Consider the following 24852-nt stretch of genomic DNA (forward strand, 5'->3'; position numbering starts at 1 on the left):
GCAAATTAAATGTGTTGGCTTAAACCAGTACATTTTAGCTTACAATCTAGGTGTGCTAAGAACACTGGTGTAGCCAGTAATAGTGGCTTAGCTGCCTTGTCAGACCAGTACATTAAATTGCAGCTGGTCGTGTCCCCATCCCATAAATTGAAAACTAATTTCTTAAGAAAGGGTTGGTCCAGCAAGGTTTCCTCTTCCTTTCTAATCGCATAGGAATAACCATTAAGTATTGTTAAATTTATGAGTCTTCTTGAGTTTGAACACTCAACCTATAGCTTAGTTTAGCATCTAAAATGAACTAATCAAATATTTAAAATTAATTAACCTTCTCTTTCTTTACTGAAATTAGTTCAGTTTCAAAGGACATTTTCCCCTATTTCTCATGAAAGCTCCAGTGCTTCCACTTCATTAAAAAAGTATTTCACCATGTTGCAATTGTACCCAGTTCTGGTAGGATCAACTCCATTTATTACTTTTGGCCATATTTCCTGCTCGCCTATTCACATGACTGAAAAGTGATAAACCAATTTCAGGTCAAGCACCTCAAAACTAAACTGAGATTGCTGGCTAAGCACATTTGAGGAGCTTTCAGAGTTGCCGGTGGCTGACTAAGATTAGAATTGTTTAAATGATGGGAAGTAATTTTTGCATTATTTTTCACAGACAGCATTTATGGTTTAGCTGAAAATTTGAATTAATAATAATAACCAGGTTTATATGTTTGCAGCACCACTATTCTGGGCGCTTCAGTTATTCCAGTTGACATAAGAAATGGATCCAATAAATGTAGTATTCTGAAAACAATGGGAAGTAGTACAGGACATAAATTTTAGCTCTACTGTTCGAAACACAAGGCATTCTGTTATACCATTTTTTTTAATTACACTTTTTCCAGGCAAATGCCATTAGTGCTCGATATATTATAATTTCCACAAAGTTATATGCAAGATCAAAATTCAGAACAGATGAAAGGGACAAGTTCTTTTTGACTGGTACTTTCAATGTAATGCATCTTGGATTTGACCTCATTCTGTCATTCCAAAGAACATAAATATTACTGAAAAAAACAGACTAGTGATATTCTTCAAAATTGTATAAATATATTCCATATTACCTTATGTATATGCGACTCTTGATCTTCCTCTACTGCAGCACTGATGTTATTGTTACCATATGGTTGGCCATGTGCCTTCATTTACCCTGGTTCAGTGGTCCAACAAACAAGGGAGAAAAAGATTGGAATCACATTCAGTGCATATAACTGATGAAATAAGGATATGTAACAGAAAAAGCAATATGCCAAAGGAGAAAAACCTTCTCCAAGGTACATGAGAACATGCCAAAAACTAAGGAGTTTCACTTTTAAAGACAATTCTAATTTGTGAGCAAAATCCAGTGGCTGTAAGGACAATATGTACTTAATGCCTTCCCCTTAGCCCCTACATTCAAGGTTTTTGGCTTTGCTTTGAAAGACTTGCTTGATGAAGGAACCACTTAAAGTGACGAAATATACAATATCCCAATGCCCATCCAAGTGATATATAACAAGGCTTGTCTGCATTATATTATTTTTTGGTCTATGGATTAATCCTGGCAGTTGTTTTCTAGCAAATATCAACCCTTGGTGGATCATGTTGAATCATTTACCTTGCAGTATGGGTTTCATTGTCATTCAAGTAAACAATGATACTTTGTTTACTTTAACTGGATTCAGGCAGTGTAAGTTAACCAGGATATCTACAGAGTAAATTTTAGAGTATTATCTCTGTGAAACAATTCTGCCAACCCGAAAATGCACGTCTGTATTCCTTTAGGACTTTGGGGTGAAATAAGCTCAGTTTACCACATCTAAACATTATGTTGCAACCATATCCACTTCCTCTCATCATCTCCCTCCAGTTAGCCCTCAAGCCAACCAAATGTCCTCATCTGAAGCTAACAGAAGATTCTAATAAAAACTACGAATGTGCCTACATTTTACTAGTGCAAGACTGAGCCAGAGGATGTTCTCTCTAACTACCTTTATTGCCTGGGTTTAAGAGTTTGAATCTCTACTACATGGTTATTCCCAATACATCAGTTTGGCACTAGGAATTATTGCCATGTATTCCAGAAGATTATTCCATGCAAAACAGAGCCTTTCTAAACACTGACTTATGATATATAGGGCAAACATTTCTGTTGCAGAACAAATGTTTGAGGAAATGCTTTTTTTTTTTTTTGGTGAATGCTGAACTTGGGTGATATATACATAGAAGGCTGCACACGTACAATTGATGATGTGATTGCTATATGAAAAAAAATGGATATGAGTCACTCAGAAATAAAAGAGCTAGCACAGGAAAATGGGCGTGGATAATTCTGATAAGGTCCATGGTCAGCTTGAGGTCCAGATATTCTGCACGAGAGTCCATAAGAAGTAAAGAAATATGATGCCAAAATATGATGGCAGTCTAGAATTGAAATATTTTTACAGCCTAGTACCTTATTCTCTTCTAATATCAGTGTTGTCAGTGGAAAGGTATCATCACATTTGTCTGACCCTCAGCTGCTCTCTACAGCTTCCTGAGGAGGGGAAGTGGAGAAGGAGGTGCTGAGCTCTTCTCCCTGGTAACCAGTGATAGGATGCATGGGGATGGTTCAAAACTGCACCAGGGGAGATTTAGACTGGACATTAGGAAGCCTTTCTTCAGCAAGAGGGCAGTCAAACATAGAAACAGTCTTCCTAGAGAGGTAGTTTATACCCCAAGTCTGTCAGTGTTTAAGAGGCATGTGGACAACGTCTTTAATAACATGCTTTAACTTGGTCAGCCCTGAAGTGGTCAGGCAGTTGAACTAGATGGTCACTGTAGGTCCCTTCCACCTGAAATAGTCTATTCCACTCTATTCTACATACCTATTCCTGCATAGCTCTGAGTCATGCCAACACCACTCTAGCCTTGGAAAAAAGCCAACTCAGTTACACGCATTAGTACGTACAAGATTTTATTACAGTGAGCATTTGGTAGGGTAAGGACAAAGGGATATCATGGTGGAAATTCTCTGCAGTGCTTCCCACTGTGTGCTGAACGACACCTGAAGAACTAGAGGTGAATACTCTTGCACAGGACTGTGCCAGGATAGCAGGGAATTGCTGAATGGGGCTGTACAAGCTAGAAATGAACTCATTGGCACTGAAGCAAGTTCAAAGAATGTAAGAGATGTAATGACTACTGTACGCCTCAGCTTCCTCACTGAACATGCCAACGTTTACAGTTAATTGGCTGAAAAGATCTGTGTTATTTTCCCAGTCTCATTTGTCCAGGGGACCTGTGTGTCTTCCATGTATTCCACATAGAGTATGAATAGCAAAAGAAAAGGCTGCCGTAATTTTTAGGTAGCTGACCGCTGTTGGTAAATTTGAGTTGGCCAACATTTTCCCCGCTTGATTTCTGTATGTCTGCTATTGCTGCTTACCAATTTGTGTTAGCTTTTTAGCATCCAAGAGAGTTATATCTTTTAATACTTTCATGCAATGCTTCATCTATGTGTATATTTAACCTTCTGTTTTTACTTTACAAATAGACATCATCATGGAGAAAAATGTTTTTAAAGATAATGAGAAATGAGAACTGAAGCCGTGTTAAAGGTGGAGCAGTTGGGTACGACAATTTAGGGGTGCTAAGCAGGTAATGGCTAGGGCCATAGAAGAGAGGTGCTCAGGTGTTAGACCGTGCAGACAAAGAACATGGAGGGACTGCTGATGTTTGGCTAATGAAGAGTTCAGTTTTGTTTTCTGAACCTGGGCCAAACATGCTACAGCCCCATATATTGCAGTGTAAATACTGAGAAGCAGCAAAACACAAACTCATTCAACTGAGGCACCACAAAGAAAGGAAAACAAACAAAGAAGGGAGCCACCCAGGAGCCCTGTAGCCCTGCTGTTGTGCTCTGTTTGTCAGAGAAAAGTAGCACGTTCAGTTTCTGGAGGTTCCTACTGAAAATTTAAGTTACTCCAGCTTGTGCTCCCACCTGGCAATATAGAGAGCTATTATACTATCAGGAGGTATAAGGATCAGCAATATTTCCCTGCAGGCAGACACTGTGTCCCAAGCACAGTCTGACTGCGGGAAAAGCAAAAAATGTTAAACAACTTGGAAGGACCTGGATAATCAACAACAGCGGATGCTACTAAGTCTTGCCCTACCCTTTTCCGTAGCACTAGCGTTTCCCCAGTTTTCCAATCGCACTGCATGCTGCTTCATTTCATCTTTTGCATGTAGATGCCTTCAGAAGGGAGTGAAAGAAATCACCAAATAAAAAGTATAAGCCACATTAGAGTAGGGTCCTAAATCCTCTCGTCCACCTACGTCCTCACTTGTGTACTGGAGTGTGCTGGGTATACTCTTACTTCTCCTCCTCTTAGACCTAAATCTGCATGTGTTCTAGGAGGAGGATTGCCCGCTAATATTAATTACTGTCTGGGAAATTAAGCCCCCTTTTTGAAAAATGAGAGCTCTGGGTTTGAGACCTCTTACTCTGAGAGATCAAGAACCTCATTTAACTTCCCGTGTGTAACTCCAGGGCAGAGGAAGGCAGCTTCCTCCTGCATTTGTTTGGGTCAGAAGTTGTTTTAGGAACACATCTTGTGAGCTGTCATGCTGTGAACTTCAAGCACAGGCATTTTTCACAAAAAAGTGAAATTGTTTACCTCTTACACAGGACTGGTACTTGCAATCTGTTTCCTAATGCTTCCACCGCGTCATTGGTGAAAGCCCCTAACACTTCCTTCGCTTCGTTTGGAAAGAAACTGCATCATAAAACAGGTCTTATTATCAGGCAGTCATTAATTTTATATTAATATTCAGTACAAAGTTACTTTAATTTCACATTTGAGTGATGTTTCCAATGACACCTAGAGCAAGCTTCTCTCATTAAATATATTTTTATTCCTATCATTAGTATTTCTGTTTCAGAGACAGGTAAAGCCCTAGGAGTCCAGGTGTCCATTTGCCAAATTTGTTTCCTGCAAAAAACCTAGAAGAGCTTCCCTGGGAGCTGAGGTGGAAATTTGGTTTCTTTAACTGTCTGTACTGCTGGGTGGATCCTGCCTTCAAATCCCTGCTTCCTGGATGTATTTCACACCCCCGTTAGAACAACCTCGCTCACGCAACTCTGTAGTGAGTATTTCCCCTGCTGAGAACGCTGTGTGACCATGGAGAAATGGGAGGAATGAGTCGTCTTTCACACTTGATTTGGTAATCTGCTACCAAGAAGCAGCATTTGCCACTGGAAAAAAATGCCTTATAGTAATAAATCACTCAGATTCCTGGGAAACTAGAGGGAAAACCTGCCATCAAACAAGACAGTATATCATATACTCTCATGTGAGTACTCGCCCTTTCATTTTGCAATATTGCATAAGCATGGCAAACAAGTAGCCACTATGTAATGCATTCAGATATAAAGTCATGGTTTGAAACCCACTCAAGATACTTTCTATTCGCTGGATTTCATCCTACAGTTTTACTGCATTATTACTAGGAAAACACACTGAATCTCATATGAAAAAAAAAAAGAAGAGTAATGTTCTGTTCTTATTCTCTGCCAAAATCTTTATACGTCTCCAGATTGTACAAGTAGGTGCATGTTGAATTCTCTATTAAATATTTTTTGTTCTTTGGGGAAAATAATTCAACAGAATACATTATTCATCAGTCTTCCAACAAAAAAAGCCCTGAAACTAAATAGAGCCTTAGATATCCTGAACCACAGAAAGATTGACTACCATGTCTAGTGAAAGTCTGGGGAAGCCAGACAGACATTGTTTCCCGTGCACGTGAATAATTCATATAGAGTTTTTCAGACCTGAAAAATAGTGGGATGTGGAATCGACCCTAACTACAAGCCAGCAACCATATTTGAACCTGTATCCTCACAAGCAGAATACCAGTATGTTCTGGGACAGAAGCAACTTTACCAATTTCCGTTCCGACTCCAAGGAGGTTATTGAGATTTAAACACCTTTTCAAGACATGATATGTGAAGCTGCTTAGTGCCTTGGAGAGCTAAAGGGTCTAAAATGATAATGCGCAGAAGTCAAAAAAAGCCTACTGCTGATCTTAAATGCTTAAGTTATATTAGCTTTAGCTGAATCAGGACCTGCTTCTTTACTGGTTTCTGGGACGGAGTCAACCAACTGGTAGTGAGATAAATGGGGCAGTCAAAACCCTTCAAGAATATCTGTGCTCAGCTGATAATTACTTTGACAGCTAACATCTGGCCTGGCATATAAGAGGACAGGTTAGTAAGCTGGATTGTGCCAGAAGAGGTTATGAATATAAATGATGCTTTGTGAGTATTGGGAAAAGGCTGACTTCATGTTTTATTCAACTGTAGGAGGTAACCGTGTGTAGACTGTATATTATAACATTTCAACTAGGCAGGTTGCTACCTTCTTTTTCCCAGAGGAACATGAGGATATCAATAATTCTGAAAACTGGCAGAAACAGGGGAAACAGCAGTAAACACATAGACCTACTCTGCTTTTAATGTAGACCACAAGATACTTACAAGGGTGTTGGCCAAAAAAGAAGAGCTTCCCTCATCAGATTTCATGCACAAAAATCAAATCAAGCTGATAAATCGTAACATTTGAACACTTATATCCACCTCTGTCTCTCAATTACAATTGGAAACCAGGCTAGCAGTCTTCAGGGAAGGGCTACTCCGTTGCAGAAAAAGTAAGGTCATTGATACATTTTATTAGAAAAATCTTTTCTCTTTTGTTTATTTTGTTTGGGTTTTTTTTTTGTTTTGTTTAAAGATACTTTATAAATAGATTAAATCCATACCTGAAGATAACATTGATGAGTGAATTAATCTCGCTGTGTATGTAGACTTTGGATAATGAATGCTTCTTCCTCTAGAAGAATATTCACAGTGCTTGGGGTTCTTATTAAATTTGGCTCTGTTATTGGTTGTAGCTTATTTATGTTAATTCTTCATTCCCAAGGGTCAGATTGAAGGCAGATTCAACAGTCCTTTCTGGTTAATATATCTTTTATTTCATTCCAATTACTTCAGCAGATTTATAGTGTCAGAGAGAAAGATGCGGCAAAACTCGTGTATAAAGACCTGACAGTCAGGTAGCATGATTTCTATTTCCAGGCACCAAGATAAAAGAAATGAGCTGTGCCTCAGCAACTGAAGGTGAACAGGGGTAGTTCAGTAGGGCTGTAGGAAAGATCATGGCCTGAGTTTTCCCTTGGCTGTGCTTCTTGGTAGAAAATTGAACTAACAACCGCAGTTGGTATGCATTCAGCATGACTAGCAAAATTTACTGTTTTTCACAACATTTACAGTGTGTTATCTTTTTTTATTACTTTGTTATTATTTATCTGTGTTTTTATTTTAAAATATTTAGCTTTTTTGTTGCACGTGGAAATGCTGCACTCGGATGACTCTTGGAAATCAGCTGATAAGTCCGGTTTAATGAAGAAGAGCTACAAAACCCATTGGCTGAGGGATGTTATTCCACAGACAAAAAAGTAAGGAAAACCTTTTGATCTGGAGAGTTGTGAATATAACATTTATGGATGCACTGGAGAGCCCCCTGTCCATATTATTCCCTCATCACTTTATATCTATCATATGACCGTAAGTACCAGGTTTTACCTCTTCTCATGACACCTTGTGACACTTGATGGGAGAGAACAACACACAGCAGACATTCTGTCGTATGGTATCAGGGACTGCAGGGCCCTTCAAGAAAGACAGCAGCAGAAAGTGAGGTACTAGCAGAGTTTATTAGTCTTGCAACTTATTCTCTGAACATGGAGAGGTTCCTGAAGAAGAACAGCAATGACAGCTGAGACATAGGTTCATTTCATAATTATAATGAGCTCCTGGGCTGCATGTTCTCCACTGTGTGGAGATAAGTGCACCATAAATATATGAGTCCTGTATTCAAAAAGGAAGATGCCAGTTTTGTCTGCCTGAATACACAGATAGACAAAAGGTTAAGAGGAAACAGAAGCATGGGAGATAGGTGACTTGTCCAACTTTACGTGGAAGCTGTAAGTAAATCCTGAGTTTCATTGCAGTGTCTTTTTCCATCAGATCATACTGTGGTGGGTTGACCTTGGCTGGCTGCCAGGAGCCCACCAAGCCACTCTCCCACTCCTCCTCCTCCTCAGCAGTACAGGGGGAGAAAATAAGATGAAAAACTCATGGGTCAAGATAAACACAGTTTAAGAAAGAAAAGCAAAGGCCATGCATAAAAGCAAGGCAAAAGAAAATGATTTTTTTTCTACTTCCTGTCAGCCGTAAACGTCCATCCATGTTCGGGGAAGTAAGGTCCCAGTAGGCATAGTGGTTGCTCATTGTTAAGACAAATGCCTTAGCAATGAATGCCCTCCCCTCCTCCTTCTGCTTAGCTTTTTTCACTGAGCATGACATCATATGGTATGGAATGTCTCTTTGGTCAGCTTGGGTCAGCTGTCCTGGCTATGTCCCCTCCCATCCTCTTGCCCACCCCCAGCCTACCAGCCTTTGGGAGTGGGGTGGAGGTGGAGACAGCCTTGATGCTGCGGGAGCACTGCTCAGCAGTAGCCAAAACACTGGTGTGTTCCCAACACCCTTCCAGCGACAGCTACAAAGCACAGCATAAAAGGGCTGCTGTGGGGAAATTTAACCCCATCCCAGCCAGACCACATACACATACTAAACAAAACGTACACCTTGAGTCATACTGGAACCAACAAAATGTATTAAAAAGAAAATGGCAGATAACTGGAGTGAGGGAAAGATGGGGAAATTGATTTGGTTTACTTTGATATTGTCTAGAAAGTAATTGCAACAAGAAAAACCAACCTACATGTCACTCATGATTTTGGACAATGATTTTCCACTTGACCTATGAATTTTTACTTTGCAATATCCTGAGACTTCCTCTGTTGCTAAGTGCATTTGTACTCACTTGTAGGAAGCATTTCAGAATCTGTCTATAGACTGGACACAACAGAATGACACCACATCTAAGATTAGAGCAGTAGCAAATCTAAAAATGATACCATGATCATGAAAGAACACAAATATTCAGATACGCAAAAGACTCACTGCACTCACTACATGAGGCCTGAGTAAGTAAGTTCCTGTGTTCATTTTGCCGCTGACAGTAACTGGGGCCCTTGTCATCTTATTTGTACCTTCTTACTTTGCACAATTTAACAGGACTGAGTCTAGTTTCTTTCACACTCCTGATGTTTGGCATATAAAAAGCCCAACTCCAGAGTTTAGCTCTACCTACTTTGTATCGCTCTGACTATGCAAGACCAACTGCATCACAGCCCTTCCAGGGTCCATGACTCAAGGTCAGCCCACAAACTAATTACCTTGGGGCAATTCATAACTAGAAACAAAGACTTTAAAGTTGCTAGGTTCTCTTCTTTGCGTTAATTTATTTTCTTAACCAGGGGTGTTCAAAATACCTCTAGAGCTATCATTTTAACCAGTTCTCCTGAAACTGCTTTCATGTAAGGTTAGCTGGCAGGATGCAGTAATTATTCTGGCAGCTCTGTAGTTTTGTCCTCTCTCGAGAAACTGAGTAAAAAAGCTTCCCAGACACAAAAGGAGTGTGTCTGTATTGTCCTTGCAACCTGGTAAATCTCAGACACAGGAGCTGCCTCCTGGGGCCAGGGTTATACGTTCATGACTTAGCCCGTAGTTCCCTGTTCTTCTGCAGCCCAGGGCAACCAGCCCAGAGCCAAACACAGCCCTGCAGAGCACAGCCTTGGCCTGGGGCTCCCAGTGCTCCCATCCCCCTACCCGTCTCTGGTATAATGTTTTGGCTTATTGTGTTTGTATGGGCAACATATAAGCGCATTGTTCTTGTATGTTTTCATAGTCCTTTCCGAAACTCATGAACTTCCTGTAATCAATTAATTAAATTTTTGTTTCACTTCAGTTGTGTTTTTGTGCTGTGACTCTAAGAGGTACAACGCGGAGTTTGGAGCCTCAAAGGGGCTGAAGCTAAAATCAACAGTGAGTTACATTTCTTCCTTCCCAATCCTAGATTGCTCCAGCATGTGTGGAGCCACCTGATATGGCTTAGACACGATGGATGCAGCTTCTGCCCCAAACAGATCCGACCAGGAGGGAGGAGTTTCCTTCAGACATATATTCAGTGGAGCTGAACTGGCAGGATCCTGCCGGAGGCAAAGCTATATGGAGTCCTTTACAATGCATAAAAGAGCAAACTTCTCAGCTTTTCACTTTTTGGAGCAGAGTGTATATAAAATAACCAAGTGGGAAGACAAGAAATACATTTCAGGTATTTACTTATTTAGCCGAAAGTACAGTGAAGATTATGACAAGGGTGAAATCAACGTCCTAAGATCCTTCCAAGCACCATGCAGCATTCCCACACAGAAGAGGGACTCTGTCCAATGGTTAAATCAAGACCAAAACTTCAGCATCTGAGTTCAGACATATACTTGCTGATCCTGTTGATGTTCAGTACAGCTTCTTGCTGGTTTTATAGCAAGAGGCGTGGAGTCTCTGAGGAGGTCAAAAGTCTTGTCCCTCCACAAGAGAGGTAAAAGCCCAGAAATCTTTATTTTTGGTGCACCTATGATGCCCCAAATATATAGCTTCTTAGGCAGAAACGGAGCCAGGAACATGAAATCCCTAAGGCCCGTTCACGAGTACTCACAGGACAACGGCTCCTGCTGTCAGGCTGTTGCCTTTTCAGTTGTTCCAGGCTGCAAGGGCAGAACTGGGCAATTAAATATGGGGATCTGAACTCAGCAGGATTCCTCAAAAATAGCACCCCATTGCCTCATCTCCTCATTGTGAAGTGAATCTTATTTTTCTGGAGATGATGAACACCTGCAGAACCTATTGACTCCAGTGGAAACTCAGATTGAGACAATATTTGGTGTCTCAAGCTTCGCATCCAAAATAGTTCATATTGAAGTTAGTAGCTGAAGGAGTAGAAGTTGAATTAGTAGGCACACCTCCAAACATTTGGCCTAAGGATCAGTATTTCTTGGTTTTCAAAATACTAACCCATTTTGGCAAGTATTTTACAGCCCTTGGTAGGAAGGAAATTTATAAACAAATAGTATATGTTAATAAATAGACAAGGGAGAAAATCAGTTTCACTCAAATGTGAGAAATTATCTAAGAGACTGTAAAGATAAGGGAAAGCTCTAAGGAAGTATTTGCTTATGTTTACCAGGATGGCACAATAATTCAAGTATATATGCTAGTAAACTCAAAAAGTATGATAAAAAGAGAAACATATACTTTTAAATGAGCCCATGTGATGCAAAGCTGAGAGAAATTTATTAGCATTATTCAGACAGGCTGCAGAAAAAAAATAAATATACATCCTACAATCCCAAGGCAACAGTTCACCTCTTTGTATCGGTGCCACCCAGAAATATGTACCGGCCATGCAATAGTTGCAGGATACACTAATTACCCTGGCACAAATAAAACTGGAGAGGCTTTGCTGTGAATTTATACCAGAATAAAGAAACTCTTTTCATGCTCACTGCTTCAGAACAGATGGAAGTTATTGAGTCACCTAAATTGCTTCTCTACTTGCACTGCCTGTTACACAAAAGACTGTACTCCTATTTTTCTAGGAAAAGAACAAGTTGCAATATGCAATAGCAGTCTAAGTGGATCGATCGGGTGATTTGCGATTCAGGTGTTAGCAGTTAACTGTTATGCTCCTTATGAGAGTTTCCAAGCAAATGAAAAAGAAAAAGGATAATTATTTTTCATGAGCTTTTTTTCAGAGTGAGTGCTCTTCAAGTCAAATTGAGTTTTAAAGCAGGATTTTTGCCACAAAGATTTACAGAGGGTCAGTTCAGAATAAGCCTAATTGTAATGAATTAATATAGGATCTGGCAGATGTTGTGGGCCTTGTTTGCAGCAGTGCTGTAGAAGAACACAACTGCTTCAGTGAGTCATGAGCACAGAAGTGGATTTTGACATAACGGACCATAACGAGCAGCAAGAGATTGAGATTTGGAGAAAGTCTGTATTTACAGTCTAGAAATTGTAGCAACTGGTATGTAGTTGCTGCTGGTTGTGCATAATCAGGCAAAGAGCAGTGGAGGGTATCTAACCTTAATGTTTCTCCTTGCTGAAACACTTGAAAGAGGAAGCAAGGTAATGGGAGATGAAAGGATGCCCTTCTCTTACCCATCTGCAATTACAGGGTTTGGAGGGAGCAGAAATTGCTTATGCAGGAGGAAAAGACTGAAGCAAGGAAAGGGATAGTTAGAACATACCAAGAGTCAGAAGGGGCAGTAAAGCAATGCTGGAGGACCAGACTCCGACCAAATGAGGTTTCAGAGTGCTGAGGAAACAGACTCAGGGAAACACATATCCCTCAGATCAGTTTATTTTTCTTAAACTACTCAGGGCAAACATCTATGTGTGTTTTATGCTGCAAATATGTACTGCAATCAGGAAGGCTGACACCTCACAGATGAGTTTTAAAGGCGGCGATTACGGGCATACCTAGGGAACAGGATGGGTTTCAGGGTCAAGGATGACAGGACCGTACAGTCTTGTGTTCAAGAAGGCAAAACGTACCTTGCGAGGTAAACTGAACTGTTCTCTTCTGAGATCCAGGAGCAACTTGGACACATAGATATGTGGGCTCAGACCCAACACAACAGATTGGTGAGGGCACAGTCAGCAAGACCTTAACAGTAAGGAAGGACAGGAGACACCGTTAGGTCTTTCCATATCCATTTAACCATCTGGAGGATTCTACTCCTCCACCTGTAGCCTTGTCTATAACTGTGTTAAATGCTCCTGGGAAACCTGGTGGTAGCTCTAGCACTGCAGATTGGCTGCTGGCCACCATCACAGGGGAAGTCAACCATGACTGCTGCTGCGGTCATCTCCATGTCGTGTTTGGGTCTGAGCTTTGCTTATGTGTTCTACACTCTGCCTCAGTTTTACAGCACTTTCTTAAGAGGAAACTTTACTCCTGGTGCCTGTCCCATGATTACTAGAAACTGCTGCGCTCATTATTCAAGTTTTCAGATTCCTTGTATTTTTCAGTTTCTCTTTGTCCTGATTCGTTTACCTTCTCCTCCTCCCTTATTCAGTGCTGCCAAGTACCTTTGCTTCTTGTTGGATAAGTAAGCAGAACCAGATGCCAAACAAGGCTCCTGGGGACCCGGGAAGCTCAGCTGCCTCCCTCTAACCCCGAACAAGTCACTTGACACACACATCCCCTTTCAGAAGAGAACTGAGGTTTTGTTACTTTTTGGAAACTAATAGCAAAGTCTGTTTAGCTGCAGCTTTACCCCAGGCCACTCCAAACATTACATGGCTATTTAAGTGATCAAAACAAAAGCAAAATAAATTAGGAACAAGAATCATCTCTGCCCTATTGAGAATTTCTATTAAAAATTGGAAGTCCTTTCCTTTACTGATGCTCCAGGCATGCCTGCAACAATAGAGTTGGAAGCACTTTCTGATCTAAACCCAAAGGCATAGTTGTCCTGTCAAAGTCAAACAGTAGGGCACTTTCTGTTTGTTTTTAGTTAAAAAAAAAATTGTCTATATATATATTACAGTTAGCAATATGATATTCTTTTTCTTAAGTATGTTATTCCATACTTATATGGGAAGGAGGCATTCTAGAAAACCCTCATTTAGCTGAAAGAGAAAAACAGGCTCATTTCCTTTTCTGCTAAAGGGGACTGATGAGTGCTTCTGCTGAAAACAGCAATAAATCTTCAGTTCTTTCTTTCCAGTTCCTTATGTTCTGTTTCCCCAAGGTTCTGGTTTTACAGTACAAGAGGAGTGCATGGGGTCCTTAAACAACTCTAAACGCTTTTACAGTTTGAAGCTGGGGGTAATATTTTTTTGGCCTCCTTCCCTCAATCAATTTTTTTCTAACACAGTGAAAAGGTTGCATGTCGTTCCTTCCTTTAGCAAGACTGTTCACAGGGCCTGCTGTTAATACATAGTGGCAAAGTATTTCCATTTTGCTCTTCCACAACTCTAAACTCGAGAGACCATTGAACATGCTGCAGAAAGGAGTGGCTTAATCCACTCCAATTTACGACACTGCTAAATTATCGCAGCTTGAGGAACTCCTTTGTGTTTCTGCGTCAATGTCTCCTGAATATGCTCCTACCAAATCCTTCCAAAAGTCAGCTGAAGCATTTAACCTTTTCCATGGGGATAACTGGCTTCTGCAGTGATGTGAAGTGGGAAGGTGCCATACTCAAGCAGCTGAGGCTCGGTGATCTGACAGCAGGCTGAAATAAGCCAGCCCTGGGTCGGGAGGTTTGAACAAAAAGCATTCCCTTGGATAGACTGGGTCTCTCTGCAACCTCCTTTTGTCTTTCTAGGACAAGATCAGTTACTGGCTTGGACCAGACCTTCTGCAAACGGTTGGTTAGTGCATGCATTTGCGTGTCTTGGTGTCTGCTGAACAGCTCAACCTGCCTTCACACTCCATCTCCTAGGAAATGTATAGAATTATATAGGATTCTACGATATAAGGATTCTACTATATAAGTAGGAGATATATAGGATTTTAGGAAGCTGAGGAATCATTACAACTAGCCTTGCCACATTTGCATGCCTGCTGTGGACAAAAGCGTGCAAAGCGATCATGCAGCAAATAGAAATAGAGGGAGTTTCACTCCTGATGTGAAGTGGGGGCAGCTATCGCCAGACGTAAGGTATGTCCCATCTCATGACCTGGGCTCAGAAACTTGGACCACCACATCCTTCCCCCAGAGATGCACACACCAAGCCCCACCTGGTCTCTCAAACTCCCTTTTACTTCAAGAGTATGTTGAAAGTGGGCAGACTGGCACTGGGTATGCTTTGAGGGATAGAGCTTCATGGCTGCTTTCGTACCATGGTATTTAGTCACACAGCATGTTTTTGTTTATAGTCACAAAGTTTACAATTGCACCATATGGAGCAGATTTTGTTTTACTTCAGTTTATCATCAGAAATCAGCTTCTCGGCACAGAGCCCAGCTGATTTCATATTCTGTTGGTTTAAGGGAAGTAATGTAGGATTCACTGTCTGTATATTCAAGCTCTTTAATCGAAATAAACAAACAGAAAAACATTGTCTAGCATGAGTGGATGTTTACTCAGCCCTGCAGAATGGCAAAGCGTATCGCTAGAAAAACCACGCTATAAAAATAATCTGAGTTGTGATTGTTCTGAGGAATCCTGCAGCACTTACACAATACGAGATAGAGTTATCTTTATTTAACCAGCACTCAAAACATGAATGCAAGATTGACTGAGAAATATCAGATAAATTGTTATGGTAGCTGTGTAAATGCAAAACCCAGCAGAGTCAACAGTGGGTTCAGGGCCTGGAAAGGGAGTTTTTAATTCCAGAGGCAAAATGAACTTGGCTTTCATCTCTGAAGACTAAAATGGTACCCGTATTATCTGCAAATGACCTTAATACTCTAGAAACATGAACTAGCCACTACAGTTTGTGGCCAGCCTTGCTCAATATTCCAGCTTCCATCATGGTCAAGGACAGGTATTTTGGATGAAGACACCCAACTTAGGAAGATTTTTGTTTCATTCTCCGGGACTCCATCACACAAGAAGACATTTTTCCTTTCCTCAGTGATTGAACAGCCCATAACAACAGAGCTTTTGTCAGCTTTAAAACAGTTGCACTTGTCAAATATTCTATTCTTGATTATATCTGATAAAATTTTCTAGTATTTCAAAAGTGAATTAGGCTTTCCTGGCAGAGTTCAAGGGCAGAATTACTTGGCAAAATGTGGTGTTATACTGTTGATCTGGATGACATCCTGCTGCTTGATGAATTTGCAATCCTAACCTAGGAACTACGACTCCCCATACAGTGTTTGGAGAAAAATAAGATTCTGAGACTGGGACCTGGGAAAACTAAGATGCTAACCTTGGATCAATCTGATCCACCTAATAGGAAGTCCTGAGGAGGTGGATGTGACAGAGAGGGATGGAGGCTCAGTGGTGGCTAATCAGAAATATCTCTGCCCTACCAGGATTGGGGGACAGAGGTCCTACCCTGAAGGAGAGCAACCAATATTGATAAGTCACAAAAACTTGAAGAGTCCTCTACCTCTTTTTTTAGGAACATTTCAGCAATGTTTTTTCTGTGTAAGGAACTGCATTCAGATGTTATGTGTTGCCAGACTTAAATATTCTCTTATTTGTTTTTAAATATCCAGATGCGCTCATGCAGTCTGCTTTGTAGCTGCTGTGTTGCCTTCAGTGGGACGTGATGCTTACACGGCACTGCTGCATCTGGTAGCCGAATCACTTATTTTGTCCAACTCAAGGTGCCCCACCAAGGGCTACACTGTGACTTGAGATTCAGCTTCTTTGAGCTCTTCTGGTTTGAGACCTCCCTCTGGCATAGAAATTGCACAGGACTCATTGCTCACTGACGAATGGCAAAAAGGAAAAAAATTTAAAAAATATCACCAGTGCATATTTAAAGGACTCTGGAAAATCTAACCGGTAACCATAAGGTAGCATTGGTGTGACTGACAGTTAATAAATGAGCTATTTTTTATAAAGTTGCTATTAAAGAGCCATCTTCTCTCCCTAGGTATGCTATTGATACGATTTTCAAAGGTGCAAAGTTTTTAGCCTTACTCCCTGATTGTCTCATCAGTTTTAAAATACATGTAATGAAATAATAGTACAAAGTGATTTATTCCTTTTTACTCTTCCTGAGTATGAGGGAAATACAAACCAGGCAAATCCCTGGGGAACTCTGATGAACTACAGTCACTTGAGTAGTTTGCTCTTTAAATCTCAGAGGGCCTTCAGAGAAGCTCTTCTCTAAAGAATACCTCTCTTTAAAGCCTTAGGAAGGACTGTGAGCTGCTAGAAGTTACTGTGTTCTTGCTGTCTATTACCATTCCTCTGGTATGTCCTTCCTGAAAGGAGACATCTAGCCCTTGAAGCAAGGACCAGAAGTAGACGTACTAGATGCAGATGTGCAACACATCCCAGTACACTATGGAATTTCATTAGGTCTAGTATGAATGCTTCCTTACCTTTTCTGCTAAACAATTAAAAATAATAATTTATAATAAAGAACCCAAATTCAACTCATGCAGTCAACGGTAAGGCTAACACTTATCTACCACTGAGATCTCATGAGGAAGAACTGGCATTTCAACTTTATTGCAGCTCTTCTCAAGGACAGGGCCAAAGGAGGACAGTTGAATAAAGTTTCCAAGCAATATTAAATGTTACACCACATCACTTTCCTTTAACTTCCGTCCCTAATATGAATTGACCTATGATTTTGGTTTTCCCACCTATTACGCTTTTTTCCTTCTGTGATTTTTAGAGAGGATGAATCGTTTAAGAAGTGGAACAGAAGCCACAAGAACTCTACAAGAATATCACTGTTGTAGCGATTCAGCATCAACTGTTTTTCACAGATCTGCCATTTCAAGAGAAAGCATTCTGAAAAATTGTCATTTAACAATACAGGTGGGAAAGTCCTCCACCCTATTTTCCAGGGTAAGAAGCTGTACATCAAGTTTTCCTAAACACAACATGAACAGCTCTGAAGAAAAATTAACACAATTTGCTTTTCCTGGGACAAAGAACATTTTATTTTCTGAAAAAACAGCGGTTTCAGGAGAGGAGGTGACCCACATTTGGTATGACAGGACCTGACAAGCTTACATTTCTCTTAAACACTATAAAGATGCTAGTCTCCTCAGTCCACTTTCAGTTCCCACACGTGATTTCTGGAAAGCACCCAATGATCCAGCATCCAAATTCCACATCAACTCAGGAAAATAAATTATGTATACGAACTTCACATCAGTTTCACTAAAATACATTTCCCCCATGTACAATGCTTTATTGATAAAACAATACATCTGTGGTTAAGACTTTTGGTACTATGTACAGACTCATACTTCATACTAACTAAGCACCAATGCAGTGAAAATATACAGTTTTTGTAGGCTAAATGCAGTTTTATTTTCCCACTAATTTCTACTCTGTCCAATCCGTTTTTTCTTTTGTAAAAAACAGTTTTTGATCACAGTGATATGACATCACCCATGCTACTACATAGTGCATCAGGTGAAATCCCATTATTAAAGGTAGAATATATCCCATATGAGGAATACGAATTACAGCAATCGTGTTAGCAATGGGCCCTTCTAAGACTGGGGCAGCCATCCATATCTAAAGGGCGCCTTCAGAGCTCCCTCTGAAATTTAAGCCAAAGACTGACCAGTTAGAAGAGGGTTGGTTTTATGTGAAATATTTTTGAAATCTGACTATTGATAGGAAAAAGTTTGGTTTTGATCAACCCAAATTTAATGTTTCTTGTTAAAGAAACATCTGTTTTAGATGTAATAGTACAACATTTGACCTACAATGGAATTAATATTTTCATCACATTTTGGATATCCCTTTTACTTTTAGAGCTTTAAAAAGTAAAACTCTGTTTCAAAATAAAAAAATCAAAAAGGTTTGTCTGGAAAATTGGACTGAATCTTTTTCTCAGAATTTGCTTTCTTTGACCATTTGCTCTGTCACAAAGTTATCTGTTGGGCTCAACAGGAACTTACAACTTGTCTCAACCAATCCAAATATGTACTATTTAGCCATGAAAGTATCCAAATGATTTCATCGTATCAAACCTATAGTTCTGCTTTGTCCAAGCAGAGTCCAGCAAGAAAAACCCTGGTAATTCCCTAAATGGCTTCATAGCTGGCCTTAGGAGTCCACTGAGTCACAGAGTGCCAAAGGAACGTCAGCGCCAGTACCTACCAACTCACTGCATAAGCCACCTTAGCTTCTCAAACAAATTAAATCTCTGAGTATTTTAGCAATTAAAACAGCATTTTTATGACGTGTACCCTGGGTGAGTTTAAGCCAATAAACAGTAATTCATCACATACAATAGGTAAATCAAACAATTAAATGCCCAAACTAAACCACTTAGGCTCAGAGGCAATTTTATATACACACAGCTAGTGAATACAACAGTAATCAGGATGTGCTTTCTATAAACTAACATGGAATGTTTCCCAAAAATTAGCTGTCTAGGAGGACTGTGCAACACCAAGAGGATGATAAAAAGCAATTTAAAATCTATACAACACTAACAGGACTTCAAAGTGCCCTTGAAAACATAACAGAAGTGAAGACCAGTCTTTCTTTTCTCTATCGCTGTCTTGTCTACAAAAATGTATATTTCTCAGCTAGTTGTTTTTCTGTACATCAAAAAAAATCTCTGTATTTTTTCCTATTCACACAAGAAAAAGCTTATTTTAAAGTCTACATTTTCCCTGCCAATTGTGGTTTTCCACCCTCTCGTAACTTCAGCCAATTTCTACATATTCCCAATTCATCATTAGAAATGGAAGAAGATAAATAATATTATTATACAAAACATTTTTAAGACACAAACACCCCCAAAAGTTGTGCACAGCTTCTTTAAGAATGCCAAAACCAAGAGTATGGACCCTTCCAGGCACATTTTCTTCTCACAAGCTAAACATGCTTGTGCTACCACTCATTTGTCACAGTAACACGGGGGCTGATGTCGACATCTACTTTCTGCTTATCATAAAAATATTCTGCAATGTAATAAAGTTTTTGAAAAACCTCACAGAGCCTAGATTTTTTTTATCCTGAACAAAATTTAAAGTTAGAAATTTGAACGAGAAGGTTTCAGTATTATGTTGGACTGCACCAAATAATGAAAAAAAAGCCACATGTTCCTTTCAGGCCACAGGACTGCTAGCTCTGTGTGTCAGCATTGTTTTGTTCGTCCAATCAAAGAGCAAGTGAAAATTGTGAGAAACAATTTTCAGGCATTACCAGCTTTGGTCTCAGCATGTAACCTTAACAAAGCGGTAGAGCAGCTAGCTATTTAGCACGCTTAAGCCATCATGGGTTGCACTAAAATACTTGGACTCTTATGGAGCAGGCAGAGCTGCACCTGGTTGACAGCCATATATTGGTCGATATGAAATTGATGGCACGTGATAAATTATAGGCTTCTATAGGGCACACGTGTTAGATGTTAGCCCTGAGAGGCTTGTTAAGAGTGTTACAGCCCTAAAGAGCCCCTTAAAATAAAAGGCTTTTATATTCATTGACTTTTGCAAGTACCACAGATTGCATCTTGACCTGTCCTGCCCTGGGGATATAAACATTAGAAGTGAGGAATGAAGATGAGACAGATTTTAAGACAGCTACCTTTAAATACATATATTGCTGTATCTTTTAGTTTTGCTTAGGGTAAAATGGACTAATTATGAATTTAACAATGTCTATCATAATTATAAACAGAGATGTTCACAAAGTTAAGAGATACAGCTGCATTCAGTAATAGTGAATTCCATTTGCCTCTGAAAATGAGTCCTATTTAATGTTATTTTATTATAATAGACATGGCACATGTAGCTAATGGAGTTGATCTGTCTGCAGAATGGCAAGATCCATCTTTTCACTGCTGTCTTTATATTGAGTGAAAGCTGGTGCCAATTTACAGACAGACGGAAATAATCCGAGATCTTCTTAGTAGGGCTCCACAGTCTGCTCTGTTTAGACAGACTTGAACTCTAAAGTCTGGAGGTGTATGAAATCTTCCCCAACATCCTAGGTGTAGCAAGATCTCTCTTAAACTCAGGCAACTCCACTACTAGTTGCCTCCTTCGGGTACTTACCAAGAGAACATGCCTCTGCACAGTGAGAAATGAAGCCCAGTGCACTCCAAGCACTGAACTGTTAAACATGACACAACACAGGCATTAGATATTTAGGTGACGGAATGTCCACAAATTCAGGGAAGGTGCTTCATGGAGAAGTGTGGTATGGTGACTGGAGAAAGGATACAGGTAAAGAGGATGACTGACAGGGGGGGCAGAGCCCCCAGACTTTGAGTTGAGTTTCATCTGGGGACGGAGGTAAAGCATGACTTCTGGTCACCTTTTTTTATGGCATATTCTCTAGCACATGGTATGGGAGGATATCAAAAAGAGCAGGTCTATGTGAAGTTTAAGTCTGAAGGTTATCAATGATTCACTGTAGTAGAGATATGACACGAGATCTCTCAGAGTTAAGAAGGTGCATATTCATTGGGAAAGCAGCATTGTTTTTACCAGCTGCCTTTTGAAACCAGCTGGGTGACTTCATGATAGACTATCCACAAAGATTCCCAACAGAGCTACACCAGAGAACTTCACAGTGGTTTGAAAAAGTTCAAATAACAGCTAGTATCACTAATGTCCAGGCTGAATATTTGTTATGAAATGGTTGTTTAATCACCATCCTTTGTATCACGTGCAGGGAGAGAAAGGCCGAATGTGGATCATGGCATAATATGCACATCAGAGGTTAAATTTTGACCCCACTACAGCTAATGGCAGAGCATAGTTCAGTTTCTCCAAGAGTAAGTCTTTTTTTGACATCTGTGTTTCCCTGCTTCCCATTCAACCTAACTGCACCCTAGAAAAATTAACTACTGACAGAAGAAATAAGGTATAACTCATCGTATTAACTTTGTCCTACACTGATAGTCAGCTTTTAGAAAACTTAAGTTAGACTAGATGGATCTCATTTCCAGATCCTCCCATGATCAATGGGCACAGAAAGGCAGCTCTAGAGGCAAACTCAGCCCTGTCCCAGGATTACCCCTGTGGGTTGAATTACACTAAAAGTTTGCTCTTCTACTCGCTGGAGAGGGAATTTAGTTTACTGGTTTTAACAGTTCAGCCTTTAGACAGTTCATGTGAAGTGAGAAAAAGCCAATCCATAATTAAGCCACTCAGAACTGTAATGTAGATCCACTTACACTGTAGTTTAATGCTGTGTACTAGTTCTGCATATTTTGCTTTCCTCGTGGGAAAAAGTTATACTTCTATAACCTTTTTGGTTACTGAAGACGTGACATCTTCAGATCACCTACCAGATGTACCTAAGTTAAAGACTCAGCTATTAGTCTGGACAGTTCATGCCCGGGAAAAGGAACAGTCCAACTCTCAATCTCTACCCCAAGAAAACTGCATGGGAAAAGTCATCTTAGGTATGACAACAGGTATTTTATGGGATCTGCACATTCCTCACAAGCATGTCCACACTAAAGAGACCTGCCGCTTTTTTTGTATGTATAAAGTAACAGATTATTCAGATATAAACAAGTCTTGGATAAAAAATTAAGAAGGGGACCCAGATATCCTTTAATGTTGTACAGAATTCTGCCCCTTGCAGAGAACGTGTGTCCACGTAATACAGCAGTTGGCATATTTTATATGGTCAACATGTTTTACATAGCTGGAATCAAGAAGGAAGCTATAACACTGAAGCAACTGCCCACAAGAAGTGGGTAACATATCTTCAAGGAATTGAAATAGAACATTTTCTTCCCCTGCAAACGAGGTGTGGATTCCTCAGCACTACATAATAGTTGAACAAAGTTTTTCCTTATAATGAACCATTCATTTGGATTTCACAATATCTCATCACTTTAGCCACAGCTGGTGACCGTGCCAGGAGCACTTCTCACATATCATTTGCAATGTTTTCTTTCCAATTACTCCAGCGGGAGGAGGGGAGAGAAGTGCGTGGGATGGAGCTGGAGTTCCTAGTGAAGTATTTACAATGAATCTCTTTTTGTCACAACAGCGCTACTCAGAACTGCACTGTTGGAGTGCTAGTGAGAATTACACACTGAACAACACTTTTGCCCTGTTACTAGTGGTTCTGCCAGTGTTTGGAGGACATGATGGTGTGTTATAACAGTGCTTCTTGCAACACCAAACATTAATGCTAGCACTTTGTTTGTAAGTGTAAGAATAGTCCAACTGTGCCATAGCAAAGGTCCTCCTAGATTGCTATCTTATCCCCTACAGTGGCCAAAACAAAAGGGACATGACAAGTTTAAAATGATCATTCTTTTGGAACAGACACTTTTATCTCCCAGCAATTAGGGGCTTTTTGACACCCTTGGCCAAACATTTCAGCCAGAGTATTAATGTTAACAGCTTCAAGGACTGCTTTTAAACTCACTTCTCCCTTTGCCTCCAGCAATATCCTAACCCACACTTCCAGATTTTATTTATACACTGAGTAGAAAACAAAGAAAAAAGAATGACAGCCTTGCACATTTTTTTAAGTAAGTATCAGATGCAATATTACTCCATGTTGAAAAAGTTTACCAATCAGGCTGTTTAAATTTCCATTCTGGTTCACTGGCTGCTCCATGACTTCTAAGAGCCTTTGGCTGGCTACATAACACTTTCTGGGATGCCCTACTCAGCAGAAGAAAGAAAAATAATATTTGATATCTGTTTGAAACATTGGTCATTATCTTGTCTCATCAGCCAACTTTTAGCGTAATGTTTTGCCTTTCACAAGCACAGCCTCAAAATGCTGATTTGTGCAACATGCTTGCAAAGGGATGGTCATAAGTACAAAGATTATTTCTGTGATGAAGAAATACCTGTCAGTATCCTTATAACACAAGATATTTTACTTACTATAGTTTTGTTCCTTTTTCACAGCAAAGGTTAGGGGCAGTAACCATATGATGGTGGAGTTAAGGATTCCAAAAGAAGGGAAAAAAGCAAGAAAAAAGATTACAGCTCTGGAGAGAAGATTTTGGCCTGTTCAGGGACCTGATTGGAAGAATCTCACAGGAGATGGTCCAGAAGCATTGCTGATTTTCAAGGATCACCTCCTCCAAGCTCAAGAAATGTCAATCTGGCGGTGCAGCAAGTTAGGCAGGAGGCCACCATAGGTTGTCAAGGAGTTCATGAGAAAACTCGGACATAACAAAGGAAGCCTACAGGAGGTGGAAGCAGGATAGAGTCACTCAAGAGGAATGCAGAAACACTGTCTGAGTATGCAGGGATGGGATCAGAAACTCCAAAGACCACTTGCAGTTGAATCTGGCAAAGGACATGTAAGGCAATGAGAAGAGCTTCTACAGGTACATCAGCAGCAAAGGGAAGACTAGGGGAAACATGGACATGCTGGTGAACAGGGCAGGCGACCTGGTGACAAAAGGCACAGAAAAGGCCAAGCTGCTCAATGTCCTCTCTGCCTTGGTCTTTACTGGTAAGACTGTCCTTCAGGAATCTCAGGCCCCTGACACCAGTGGAAAAGTCCAGGGCAAGAAAGACTTTCCCTTGATGAATGATGATCAGGTTAGGGAACATTTAGACAAAATTTAAACACAAGTTTATGGGGCCCAACAAGAGGCACCCATGAGTGCTGAGAGAGCTGGTCAATATCATTGCAAGGCCACTTGATTATCTTTGAAAGGTCATGGTAATGGGGAGACATCTGAGGACTACAGGAAAGCAAATGGCATGCCTACCTTCAAGAAGGGCAGGAAGGAGGATCCAGGGAACTATAAGATGATCAGCTTCACCTTAATCCCTGGGAAGGTGATAGAGCAATTAATCCTGGAAGCATATTTCTAAATATATGAAGGACAAGAAGTTCATTTCCAAACACATGAAGGAGAAGGAAGTGATCTGGAGTAGTCAGTACGGATTCAGAAAAAGCAAATCATACTTTACCAAACTGATAGCCTTCTACAATGACATGAGCGTCTCCGTGGATTTGTTTATCTTGGCTTCAGTAAGAGTTTCAACACCGTCTCCCATAACTTCTTCATAGACAAACCAAAGAAATGCAGGTTAGAAAAGTAAACAATGAATGACGTAGATTGAAAACTGGATGAATTTCCAGGCTGAGAGGATTGTGATGAGTGGAACAAAGCCTAGATGGAGACCAGTCCCTAGCAGTGTATCCCCTGGGTGGATACTGGGGCCCATAGTCTTTAATATCTTAATGG

This window comes from Larus michahellis, chromosome 2, assembly GCF_964199755.1.
Source record: "Larus michahellis chromosome 2, bLarMic1.1, whole genome shotgun sequence".
NCBI lineage: Eukaryota > Metazoa > Chordata > Aves > Charadriiformes > Laridae > Larus > Larus michahellis.